Genomic DNA, 14,765 nt, shown 5'->3' with positions numbered 1-14,765 from the left:
GCCTTCTACATTCTTGAGATCGGAGGTCAGACCACCACTGATCGTATCCTATAGATAGGCCTTCACTATGTCAGATGGAAATTCCTCCCTTTAAACCTAACTTAAAGGGAACCTGTCACCTCCACAAACGATATTTACCTACAGATATAGGTTTAATTTGCAGTTAAATAGCATTTAAATTCTATGCAGCCGTCTTAAGGCTTAGTGGAGCAGTGGCTGCAGGGAAGAAATGAAGTTTTATTCTCCCTGCAGCCGCTCACTTCCAGTCATTTGGTGATGCAAGGAGGTATTACAGTCACCACTAACTACAGAGTGAAAAACCAAAGAAAACCGCTAATGAGAAGAATGGATGTGGGACCAAAAGAAGTGATATAAAACACCTTTATTAAACAATGGGTAGCAATAATTGGCACTGTGTGCAACAGAGTGCCAGCATAAGTACAATGCTTAAATATAAAAACATATTCAAAAGGGTGGGGGACCACAGAAATGATAAGATGATAATATAGGTAATTAAAGTGCATAACACCTGACGAAGGACATAGCTCCGAAACGCGAGGCGTGGTGTGCACCGCACTTAAACCGGGGACCACTACCAGGTAATACCCTTCTGCTATCCATATTCCTTCACACTTTATAACACTTTGCAGATTATTATTCTGGGTGAATTGGTATGCTGCATAAACTATTCACCATATTAACGAATACTGTAATCTGTAATAATACATTGAATACACAGGATTTGGCCAACCGCGACCAATTAGCGAAGCGTGGTTCAAATCCCGTGCCAATTCATGGCCGGACTGCGCCTGTCGCTGATTGTTCGTGGCCGGCCACGTAGTATATAGCACAGCCACGTAGTATATAACAGCCCACGTAGTAAATAGCACAGCCACTTAGTACATAGCACAGCCACGTAGTATATTGCACAGCCACGTACTATATAGCACAGGCACGTAGTATATAGCACAGCCACGTAGTATATAGCACAGGCCACGGAGTGTATAACAGCCCACATAGCATATAACACAGCCACGTAGTTTATAACAGCCCACGTAGCATATAACACAGCTCACGTAGTATATAACAGCCCAAACACGCAGTATATAACACAGCCCACATAGTGTATAACACAGCCCACGTAGTGTATAACACAGGCCACGTAGTGTATAACAGCCCATGTAGTGTATAACACAGCCCATGTAGTATATAGCACAGCCCACGTAGTATATAGCACAGCCCACGTAGTATATAACAGCCCATGTAGTGTATAACACAGCCACGTAGTATATAGCACAGCCCACGTAGTATATAGCACAGCCACGTAGTATATTGCACAGCCACGTAGTATATTGCACAGCCCACATAGTATATTGCAATGTGGGCATCATATCCCTGTTAAAAAAAAGAATTAAAATAAAATAGTTATATACTCACCTTCCGTTGGCCCCCGGATCCAGGCGAAGCGTTTACCGATGCTCCCGCGCGCTCCGGTCCCAAGAGTGCATTGCGGTCTCGCGAGATGATGACGTAGCGGTCTCGCGAGACCGCTACGTCATCATCTCGCGAGATCGCAATGCATGCAGCGGTCACCGGAACGTCGCGAGGAGTGGGAAAGGCCTGTTCTGGATCCGAGGGGCCGACGGACGGTGAGTATATAACTATTTTTTTTTTTTTATTATTATTTTTAACATTAGATCTTTTTACTATTGATGCTGCATAGGCAGCATCAATAGTAAAAAGTTGGTTACACAGGGTTAATAGCAGCGTTAACGGAGTGCATTACACAGCGGCATAACGCGGTCCGTTAACGCTGCCATTAACCCTGTGTGAGCGGTGACTGGAGGGGAGTATGGAGCGGGCGCCGGGCACTGACTGCGGGGAGTAAGGAGCGGCCTGTCGCTGATTCGTCGTGGCTGTTTTGCCGCGACCAATCAGCGACTTGGGATTTCCGTGACAGACAGAAAGACAGACAGAAAGACAGACAGAAAGACGGAAGTGACCCTTAGACAATTATATAGTAAATACCCGATGCGTTAGAATCGGGCCACCATCTAGTATTCATATAAACATTGGTGCTTACATTTATGTTTTAACCCATTGGACACACTGCCATTGTTTTTCTCCTGTCTTTATTTTAAGAGTCAAAACTTTATTAGTCATCTATCGCTGTATGACAGCTTGTTTTCTACAGGATGACTTATAGTTTTCAAAGACACCATTTATTTTACCATATGATAAACTTAAAAACAAGGAAAATTTTTATTCTCTCCCTTACACACTGTCCGTCATGTTGTTCTCTCCCTCACAGACTGTCCTCCATGTTATTCTCTCCCTCACACACTGTCCTCCATGTTATTCTCTCCCTCACACACTGCCCTCCATGTTATTCTCTCCCTCACACACTGTCCTCCATGTTATTCTCTCTCTCACAGACTGTCCTCCATGTTATTCTCTCCCTCACATACTGTCCTCCCTGTTATTCTCTCCTTCACAGACTGTCCTCCATGTTATTCTCTCCCTCACAGACTGTCATCCATGTTATTCTCTCCCTCACAGACTGTCCTCCATGTTATTCTCTCCCTCACAGACTGTCCTCCATGTTATTCTCTCCCCATAGACTGTCCTCCATGTTATTCTCTCCCTCACAGACTGTCTTTCATGTTATTCTCTCCCTCACAGACTGTCCTCTATGTTATTCTCTCCCTCACACACTGTCCTCCATGTTATTCTCTCCCTCACAGACTGTCCTCCATGTTATTCTCTCCCTCACAGACTATCCTCCATGTTATTCTCTCCCTCACAGACTGTCCTCCATGTTATTCTCTCCCTCACAGACTGTCCTCCATGTTATTCTCTCCCTCACAGACTGTCCTTCATGTTATTCTCGTTCTAGTATATGTATGTAGTTTATTTATGAACGCTGATTGGTCGAGGCCGACTGGGCGCGACCAATCAGCGATGCGGGATTTCGGTTACAGACAAACAGACCCTTAGACAATTATAAATATATATATATATATATATATATATATATATATATATATATATATATATATATATATATTTATATTTCAAACAGAGCTAGATAGCAGAAAAGCCGGTAATTCAATTGTCGGCTTTTGCTAAATCAATATCGAACCCGGCAGGATATGAGACATGGTTTACATACAGTAAACCATTGCATATCCGTTGGATTTATATATGTCCCTCACTAATAATGTTAGTAGTGTTTGTGTGTAAAATTTGGGAGCTGTAGGTGTTAAATTAAAGGGTTAATTCACAGAAAAAAATGGCATGGGCTCGCGCGCATTTTTCTCTGCCAGAGAGAGAAAGCCAGTGACTGAGGGCAGATATTAATAGCCTAGAGAGGGACCATGGTTATTGCCCCCCTGGCTAAAAACATCTGCCCCCAGCCACCCCAGAAAAGGCGCAGCTGTAAGATGCTCCTAGTCCGGCACTTAGCCTCTCTCTTCCCACTGCCCTGTGGCATGAACTCATATGAACTGTAGCGTGGGAAAATATTCAGAAACTTTCCCACGCTACAGTTCATATGAGTTCATGCCGCCAGGGGGCGAAACTTCGGTACTGCACCACTAGTCACCGAAGCTCCGTTCCCTGCATTTCATTCATTCCTCAGTCTTTTACAGCCCGGCCGGTAGCAATAGCAGCGCTCCCGGTTGTAAATGTATTTAACCCCTTGAGATGGATTACTGTGTGGGACGTGACTGTACAGCGGACAGGTATGGGATATTGTTGCTTTTTTATTTTGCATTTTTTTTTACAGAAGAACGAGGGCTTCGCTTTGGATTGAGCATACAATAAAGATGGTAAAACCTGTGTGTTTCTTTCTTTTATTAAAAGACTTTATTCTTAATGTGTGTGTGTGTATTTTTAACCCTTTCCTATTGAATCAATAATAGATAGGCGTCTTATTGACACCTCTCCATTATTAACCAGGCTTAATGTGACCTTACAATAGCAAGCTGACATTAACCCCTTATTACCCCATATGCCAATGCCACAGGGAAGTGGGAAGAGAGAGGCTAAGTGCCAGAATAGGCGCATCTTACAGATGCGTCTTTTCTGGGGTGGCTGGAGGCAGATGTTTTTAGCCGGGGGGGGGGGGGGCAATAACCATGGTCACTCTCTAGGCCAGTGTTCCCCAACTCCAGTCCTCAAGAGCCACCAACAGGTCATGTTTTCAGGATTTCCTTAGTATTGCGCAGGTGATTGAATGCTTGCCTGTCCAGGTGACGCAATTATCACCTGTGCAATACTAAGGAAATCCTGAAAACATGACCTGTTGGTGGCGCTTGAGGACCGGAGTTGGGGAACACTGCTCTAGGCTATTAATATCTGCCCTCAGTCACTGGCTTTCCCTCTCTGGTGGAGAAAATTGTGGAGAAGCCCACGCCAGTTTTTTTTCATGAATGAACCCAAACTTTTACACACAAACACTTCTAACATTATTAGTAAGGGAATATAAAAAATGTAACGGATATGCAATGGTTGACTGTATGTAACCCATGTCTCATATCCTGTCGGGTTCGGTAGTGATTTAGCAAAAGCCGACATTTGAATTACCAGCTTTTCTGCTATCTAGCGCTGTATTAAATATAAATATATATATAGTACAGACCAAAAGTTTGGACACATCTTCTCATTTAAAGATTTTTCTGTATTTTCCTGACTATGAAAATTGTACATTCACACTGAAGGCATCAAAACTATGAATTAACACACATGGAATTATATACTTAACAAAAAGTGTGAAACAACTGAAATTATGTCTTAAATTCTAGGTTCTTCAAAGTAGCCACCTTTTGCTTTGATGACTGCTTTGCACACTCTTGGCATTCTCTTGATGAGCTTCAAGAGGTAGTCACTGGAAATGGTTTTCACTTCACAGGTGTGCCCTGTCAGGTTTAATAAGTGGGATTTCTTCCCTTATAAATGGGGTTGGGACCATCAGTTGTGTTGTGCTGAAGTCTGGTGTATACACAGCCGATAGTCCTACTGAATAGACTGTTATAATTTGTATTATGGCAAGAAAAAAGCAGCTAAGTAAAGAAAAAGAGTGGCCATCATTACTTTAAGAAATGAAGGTCAGTCAGTCCGGAAAATTGGGAAAACTTTGGAAGTGTCCGCAAGTGCAGTGGCAAAAACCATCAAGCGCTACAAAGAAACTGGCTCACATGAGGACCGCCCCAGGAAAGGAAGACCAAGAGTCACCTCTGCTTCTGAGGATAAGTTTATCTGAGTCACCAGCCTCAGAAATCGCAGGTTGATAGCAGCTCAGATTAGAGACCAGGTCAATGCCACACAGAGTTCTAGCAGCAGACACATCTTTACAACAACTGTTAAGAGGAGACTTTGTGCAGCAGGCCTTCATGGTAAAATAGCTGCTAGGAAACCACTGCTAAGGACAGGCAACAAGCAGAAGAGACTTGTTTGGGCTAAAGAACACAAGGAATGGACATTAGACCAGTGGAAATCTGTGCTTTGGTCTGATGAGTCCAAATTTGAGATCTTTGGTTCCAACCACCGTGTCTATGTGCGACGCAGAAAAGGTGAACGGATGGACTCTACATGCCTGGTTCCCACCGTGAAGCATGGAGGAGGAGGTATCATGGTGTGGGGGTGCTTTGCTGGTGACACTGTTGGGGATTTATTCAAAATTGAAGGCATACTGAACCAGCATGGCTACCACAGCATCTTGCAGCGGCATGCTATTCCATCCAGTTTGCGTTTAGTTGGACCATCATTTATTTTTCAACAGGACAATGACCCCAAACACACCTCCAGGCTGTGTAAGGGCTATTTGACCAAGAAGGTGAGTGATGGGGTGCTACGCCAGATGACCTGGCCTCCACAGTCACCAGACCGGAACCCAATCGAGATGGTTTGGGGTGAGCTGGACCGCAGAGTGAAGGCAAAAGGGCCAACAAGTGCTAAGCATCTCTGGGAACTCCTTCAAGATTGTTGGAAGACCATTCCCTGTGACTACCTCTTGAAGCTCATCAAGAGAATGCCAAGAGTGTGCAAAGCAGTCATCAAAGCAAAAGGTGGCTACTTTGAAGAACCTAGAACATAAGACATAATTTCAGTTGTTTCACACTTTTTTGATAAGTATATAATTCCACATGAGTTAATTCATAGTTTTGATGTGGATCGCCCCCACGTAAGGGCAATGGGGTACTCGGGTCCTTCAGTACTCGACGGGGATGTCACGGTGGCCCGACCCGGCCCGTGGCCCTATGAGGGGCGTCCAATAAACGGCAGAGTGTTTATATGGAAAATGTTCGTGACGCCACCTGTGGTATTTGGTCAGGGTGACCGAAGCTGCTTAGGGGTCCGCTGGGGTGATGGAATGGCAGCTAGATGGTATACCTTCCCACAGGTGAAGTGTATCCCCAGGGCTTCCCAGAGGTGTAGATGGTCATGGTGTAAGGCGCAGTGAATAACGAGGACACAAATGGTGCAGTCTCTTTACCTTTTACTGAAGACTTCAGCATCCACAGTCCAGGGTACAGATCACAGGGCAGGCAGAGTCCAGCCGGTCCGAAGGCAAATCCAGAGTTCCCTTATCCAGGTGGAAATCAGTAGCCTTCCTACTAGCGCCTGTGTGTTGTAGTACCTCCCTGCTGAGCAACTCTGTAAGGTCCTCACAACTTTCGTGGATGTTCTAGATGTTATTTCTTCCATCTGGGGGACAGAGAGGTATGGATAGGACAAACCCGTTTGACTGATGGCCTGAGGCTTGTTTGTAGGGACCTTAGAGACGCCCCGACCCCCACAATTTGCCACTGTGTCTTCTTAGGTATTTAGGTCGGGCAGCCAACTTGGAATTGACTGTCCTGCCGGTCTCTGAAGTAAAGCGTAGAGTCAATTACTTCCTCGGTGTTCCGGCCACCGGCTACGCGCCTCAGAAGGAGGCAGCCTTTACAGGGCAGAACTCCTCCTGGTGTTATCTCCTTGTGCTGTGACTTCGTTTCTCACTCTCCACAATACAATTCCTTTCTTGTCCTTTCTTAGGATGCTGCCACACGTGGAGCAGGCGCAGCTCCGTAGCTTTCTGTCTCGCTAGGCCTCTGCCAGGATCCCACCCCTGACAGGGACCCTCTGTCTGCAGCTCAGATGTTCCTCCTTCTCCCCGTCTGCCTGACAGGTGTTGCCTGGGCCGAGCCCAGTCAGCGTCTCTCTAACTTTGTATCCAAACCACCAGTTTTACTCTTCTGTGAGGAGTGCCCTAGTAGATAGGAGCAAGGCTCCCCCTGGTGGACTGGAGTGTGAAGTGTGGTGTATGTTTGGTGATACCTGGAAGGATGAACTCCTTTATTACCTTCAGACGTAATATCACTCCCCCTGGTGGAAGAATAATATTACTGCAGCAACCAGGACTCTGGGGCGCTGCAGATGCCTTCAATGTGAATGTACAATTTTCATAGTCATGAAAATACAGAAAAATCTTTAAATGAGGTGTGTCCAAACTTCTGGTCTGTACTGTATGTGTCTCACTGATATATATATATATATATATACGCAGAGCCCCAGAGTCCTGGTCGTTGCAGTACTGGTGCTCCTCCGCTAAGGGGGGCTATGGTACGTCTGATGGCACTGAAGGAGTTCATCTGACCAGGTATCACAGACACCAATACATTTCACAGTCTGGCCTCCACGGGGAGCTAAGGGCACTATGTATTAGGCCACTCCTCACAGTCTGGTAAAACTGGGGGTTGGATAGGAAGTTAGGAAGAACGCTGACTGGGTTGGAACCAGGCAACATCCTGTGGCAGAGGGTGTTGTAGGGGGAAGATTCAGAGGGGTCCCTGTCAGGGGTGGGATCCTGACAGAGGCCTAGTGACCAGAGAGAACGTTACGGGACCGCGCCTGCACGATATAGCGGCGGTACCCCAAGAAAGGAAAAGAAGCGAGGTTTATTGTGCTGAGTGAGAAACGAGATCAACGCAACAAGGAGAATACCAGTGTGAGTCGTGCTGTAAGATCGAGGCAACATCCTACTGAGGTGCTATTAAACATAGGAGAAACAAGAGTCGGAAAAAATGGCTGAGAAGATACAAAGATATAAGAATATATTTTATTTAGAATCCATTAATAAAAAAATCATCATATGCAATAATATATATTAGTGCAAAATTAGGTGATAAGTGACTGCATTCAAGGTGCATCTAGTATACCAGGAGCCACTGGGCGGAACTTTAAGTAATCTATTGTTGCGGTACTTTATAGTTAATTTGCATGTGCACAGTAGCACCTAGTTCCGATGTACAAAAGGCATAAATATCTCAGTAGTAAACCATCACTGAACCGGCAACATACCTTGTCCTAATTCCCGCAAAGTTCAACATACGTAAAGTGCTTAAACGGTATTAAAAAAGGAATTATTTACCCATAAGTGTCTGTAACCGTCCGTCCAGGTCCTGGATATATACCCCGACGCGCGTTTCGCGTTAATATGTGACCGCTTCCTCAGGGGGCGTGGCTAATAAGGGATCAACGTCCATCTAATATAGTGACTCAATCCGGTCATGTGACGTGAAAACTAGTAGCCGGTGCGCTAATGTGAACCGCAGAGACACGTCGTCACTGAGTTCCAAGCCTCCCCTCCAGTAAGAGGTCCCCGTCACGTGAGCGGGCCGGCGCCATGCCCACATCACGCAGCAGGGAACCGCACCAGAAGACAGGCAAGGAACAGCGCACGGCGTGTATCAGCGTATAAAGTGACAAGTGCTACGTGCAAAAGAATTATCCATCAATAAGGTAAAGTGATAAATGAATAGTTACTACGCATAATAAAGTGCATTTATCAAGTGCATCCCTGCCCAATATCACGCAACATACAGATAATCCGAACATTGAGGGAAATGGGCCGCGCTATAAATACGCAAAACAGGGAAAAGTAAGGAAAAAATAAAGTGCTGTATATAAAAAATAATAAAATATAATCTTATGCATATAATGAATTAACAAAAATAATAACTCACATATATAACTAAACAAAGCACTAAAATATGCTACAGATCAGGGCATACATATCCAACATGGGGGCAATATATGGGGACAGAAACTATGCTGAAGTACATAGCATCATAATGGAGAATAGTACTCAGTGTCCATTAACGAAAGTCTTCAAAGAAGAATCCATTCCAATCCTTTGATGTTCATCTCATCCAAAGACTTCACGTATGTTCTTCCATATTACATCTAACCCAATTCCTCAATGCCTCCTCCCAAAGTCGAAGATAGTAAGAACATGATCAGAGACATAAGCACACTAAAATTAGGACAAAGATACCAAATTAAAAACTGACAGGTAAGCAGCAGAGACAAATAAATGTATAATTCCGGGACAACAATCTAGAGGAAAGAGGAAAACCCATGTGCCTCATTTAGGCCTTTTGGTGCAAGGGTGCCAAGGATAGTGATCCAGCGACATTCCCGTTGCGCCAAAATGCGCTTAACATCCCCACCTCTAATGCCACATTGAATGTGATCAACGTGCCTTAAACGATTTAGGATTGCAATCATGGAATCTAATATATAATTGCCTAGAATACTACTTCCTGCAATTTGTGCCAAGAAAGAACATACCAATATACATAGTTATTGATACATATTATTTATTATTTACATTACTGTTCTTAAGCAAAGAACCGTTGTTGTGGCATTTGCCACAACACGCAAAGTTGTTGTCTGATGTCTTTCATCACTCCCCTCATAAGCATGTTCATGGATCCTGTGTAACTGTACCTTAAATAACAAGAATTGTCAAGAGCTGGTGAGTGCAGCCATTTTTTGTTCTTTCTTACTATTATTTATTAATTGTATTATTCTTACATTTGAATAAATAAAGTATATATGGATTCTAGACTCCCGATTCTTTAGAATCGGGCTGCCATCTAGTTGTCTATAATGGCGTGGTATAGTTTTCAATTTTGATGGATCCAAAGCCTCCTTAGCTGCCACTATGTCACGTATATGCTCCCGTATTCGTGTACCTAGTCGTCGAGATGTTAGTCCAATGTATATTTTAGGACACCCACAGACGGCATAATATACAACTTGTGTAGTATTACACGTAATGTGGTGATTAATGGTGAAAGTCCTTTCACCGTCCGCAGATGAAAATGTAGCTTCACGACTAATGTTGGGGCATGTAATGCAGCCACCACATGGAAAGCAACCCCTAGACGGTCCTCCAGATCCAAAATTATATCCCACATTTTTGGGGACATAATGGCTGGAGACTAATAAATCCCTGAGGTTTTTACTCCTCCTAGCCGTCATTGAGGGATATTCTTGAAGACATTTTGACAGTGAGGGGTCACTCCTGAGGATGCCCCAATGTTTTTGTAGGCAATTCCTCATAGTATTCCACTCACCATTGAAGGTGGAGATGAAGCGCACTGTGTCTTGTTGTAAGTACCGCAACAATAGATTACTTAAAGTTCCGCCCAGTGGCTCCTGGTATACTAGATGCACCTTGAATGCAGTCACTTATCACCTAATTTTGCACTAATATATATTATTGCATATGATGATTTTTTTATTAATGGATTCTAAATAAAATATATTCTTATTTCTTTGTATCTTCTCAGCCATTTTTTCCGACTTGTTTCTCCTATGTTTAATACATGCTATTGAGTCGTTGTATATGGTAACTTACTGACGTCCCCTTTTTATATATGCTTATTTCTGTATATTTTACAGCAACCAAAGTCAGTGTCAATATGGATTATAAGGCCCGTGAACAAACGTGGCTCACACAACTTAATGATGTTTTCTGTGATGATCCTGGTGCATCTCTGACGGGTGGCAGCAGAGACAAACAAGAAGTTTTCAGGCAACTTAAAGATCTCTTAAATAAACGATTAAAGATATGGTGGAACCGGGCATTTTTGAACAAATATTTGGAGAGAGGGTTAATACCTAGGGGCCGGGGCTCAGGATACAAGTCTTCCCCTCGTTTGAGGTGGAAGATACCACCTTTAGGCTTAAATGGGAGGAGTTGGCAACTGGGTGCTCTAGAGGCTTCATGCAATTGCTAGCCCAGAACAATCAGACAAACTTGGAAAATCTGGATAAGGACATAGAGGAACTTCAAAATAAACTCAAACAGGGTTTATCTCAGGAGACCCTGACTCAGTTTAACATCGAGTTAGAAAACGAGTTTGCCAAGTGGGAAAAGGGCATCTGTGATAATAAGTCTAGGAAATTCCAAAGAGACATGAATGATTTCCAATCTAATACCATCTATAGATGGAACCGGAGGGGTCGTCAACCCAGGGGATCCTCCCGTGCCAGATCTGCCTCCACAATCTCTGTGGCATCTAGTGAAGAATCTAGCACAACACAACCTAGGTTCTATGAGTTACGCAATTCGGGCTTGAACCGTGAGAGGAATGGTGGGAGATACAAGAATCCTCAGGGAAACCAACAGAATAAGAAAACCAAAAAAGGCCTTGAGGTAATTAATCTTTCCCACCATGTCCTCACAGGTGATCAGGTGGATGTGTTGCAAAGGGGTTTATCTTTTTCACCCACTAACAAATTTGATCTTTTCACAGCCACCAAAGACCTTTACCTGTTCTCAAGGAAATTAATTCTCAAAAAATTGTTTGAGAAGGGTAACATGGAACCTAAAAATGAGGCAATTGAAAGGGAGGCGTTGATGGCACTGGAGGATCTCCTGGACGAACAGACCACTGGCACAGTAAGCACTTTTCCCCATGATTGCCGTCCCAGATCTACCGCATTTCCCCCCTTGTCCTTATGTCCTGTGATGGAAATCTTTACTAAAATGGTCATCCAGGACTTTCAAAAGATTTCTACTAGACGAAAGTCTGACAATCTAACAGCTAATCAAAGACTGGCTCTGGAACAGCTACAGAGCTATGATGACATAGTAATCAAGCCGGCGGACAAGGGGGGAAATGTGGTCCTGTGGCCGAGTGCTCTCTATGAGAAAGAAGCGCTTAAACATCTTAGAGATAGAGAGACATATAAGAAACTAGAAGCCAATCCAGTGACTAAATTCTCATATGAATTAGAGAGCATCTTAATGGATGCTCATGATAGGGGCATCATTCCTAAAAAAGTACTTGATGGCTTGCTCACCAAATTCCCTAGAATCCCTACTCTTTACTTTATCCCGAAAATCCACAAAAATCCCGTTGTTCCACCGGGTCGCCCCATTGTCTCTGGCATAGGAGGTTTGAGCGACCCCATCTGCAAGTTTGTGGACTACTATCTTAAACCTTTGGTTGAGTCGCTCCCCTCCTATGCCAGGGACACGTCGGACGTCCTTCGTCGGATCGATGGGATTCAGTTGGAAGACAACATGTGCCTTGTTACTGCTGATGTACAATCTTTATATACATCTATTGGCCATAATGATGGCTTGGAGGCGGTCCGCTTCTTCCTGAGTGCTAGCAACTGGGATGGTGCCATTTGTGAACTGGTCATGGAACTTTTGACCTTTATTTTGACTAAAAACTTCTTTATTTTTAAGGATGTTTTTTATTTGCAGCAGCGTGGCACTGCCATGGGCGCGACTTGTGCGCCTTCCTTCGCCAACCTCTTCCTAGGTTACTGGGAGAGGGGGGTTTTTGGCGGAGGGGGGCCGCAGGCCGCGGACCATGTGCAGTGCTGGCTGCGTTACATTGATGACCTGTTCATCATATGGCAGGGGCCCGAAGAAACATTACATCAGTTCATGAGACAATTGAATGACAATACACTCAATATTAAATTGACGTATCAGGTGAGTAAGACCGATGTGGACTTCCTGGACATCAAAATTGAAGTTGATAGTCAACGGTATTTACAGACCGATGTCTTCAGGAAGTCCACCTCGGTAAACTCCCTGCTACATGCTGATTCGGGTCACCCCTATAGTACCATCTCAGCCATCCCAGTTGGGCAGCATCTCAGGATGAAGCGGATCTGCTCCTCTGAAATTAAATTTGAGAGTCAGGCCATGGATCTAAAATCTAGATTCCAAGAGAGGGGATATAGTAATAGGAGTATTAGGAAAGGTTATCGTAGGGCTAAAGTCACACCACGGGATAAATTATTATGCTCCAGGAACAACTATAACAAAAAAATGCTAAAACAACAAGACACAGTGCGCTTCATCTCCACCTTCAATGGTGAGTGGAATACTATGAGGAATTGCCTACAAAAACATTGGGGCATCCTCAGGAGTGACCCCTCACTGTCAAAATGTCTTCAAGAATATCCCTCAATGACGGCTAGGAGGAGTAAAAACCTCAGGGATTTATTAGTCTCCAGCCATTATGTCCCCAAAAATGTGGGATATAATTTTTGATCTGGAGGACCGTCTAGGGGTTGCTTTCCATGTGGTGGCTGCATTACATGCCCCAACATTAGTCGTGAAGCTACATTTTCATCTGCGGACGGTGAAAGGACTTTCACCATTAATCACCACATTACGTGTAATACTACACAAGTTGTATATTATGCCGTCTGTGGGTGTCCTAAAATATACATTGGATTAACATCTCGACGACTAGGTACACGAATACGGGAGCATATACGTGACATAGTGGCAGCTAATGAGGCTTTGGATCCATCAAAATTGAAAACTATACCACGCCATTATAGACAATTCCATGATTGCAATCCTAAATCGTTTAAAGGTACCGTCACACTAGGCGATATCGCCAGCAATCCGTGACGTTGCAGCGACCTGGATGGCGATATCGCTGTATTTGACACGCAGCAGCGATCTGGATCCCGCTGTGAAATTGCTGGTCGCTGCTAGAAGGTCTGCACATTATTTGGTCGCTAGGTCGCCGTGTATCGCCGTGTTTGACAGCAAAAGCGACGATACCAGCGATATTTTATACACTGGTAACCAGGGTAAACATCGGGTTACTAAGCGCAGGGCCGCGCTTAGTAACCCGATGTTTACCCTGGTTACCAGCGTAAAAGTTAAAAAAACAAACAGTACATGCTCACCTGCGCGTCCCCCAGCGTCTGCTTCCTGCTCTGACTGAGATCCGGCCCTAAAGTGAAAGTGAAAGCGGTGCGGTGACGTCACCGCTCTGCTGTTAGGGCCGGAGCTCAGTCAGCGTCAGGATGCAGAGGCTGGGGGACGCGCAGGTGAGCATGTACTGTTTGTTTTTTTTAACTTTTACGCTGGTAACCAGGGTAAACATCGGGTTACTAAGCGCGGCCCTGCGCTTAGCAACCCGATGTTTACCCTGGTTACCCGGGGACCTCGGCATCGCTGGTCGCTGGAGAGCGGTCTGTGTGACAGCTCTCCAGCGACCACACAGCGACGCTGCAGCGATCGGCATTGCTGTCGCTATCGCTGCAGCGTCGCTTAGTGTGACGGTACCTTAAGGCACGTGGAATTGATCACATTCAATGTGGCATTAGAGGTGGGGATGTTAAGCGCATTTTGGCGCAACGGGAATGTCGCTGGATCACTATCCTTGGCACCCTTGCACCAAAAGGCCTAAATGAGGCACATGGGTTTTCCTCTTTCCTCTAGATTGTTGTCCCGGAATTATACATTTATTTGTCTCTGCTGCTTACCTGTCAGTTTTTAATTTGGTATCTTTGTCCTAATTTTAGTGTGCTTATGTCTCTGATCATGTTCTTACTATCTTCGACTTTGGGAGGAGGCATTGAGGAATTGGGTTAGATGTAATATGGAAGAACATACGTGAAGTCTTTGGATGAGATGAACATCAAAGGATTGGAATGGATTC

Source organism: Ranitomeya variabilis, chromosome 2, assembly GCF_051348905.1.
Source record: "Ranitomeya variabilis isolate aRanVar5 chromosome 2, aRanVar5.hap1, whole genome shotgun sequence".
NCBI classification, from domain to species: domain Eukaryota; kingdom Metazoa; phylum Chordata; class Amphibia; order Anura; family Dendrobatidae; genus Ranitomeya; species Ranitomeya variabilis.
This window is presented reverse-complemented; position numbering follows the sequence as displayed.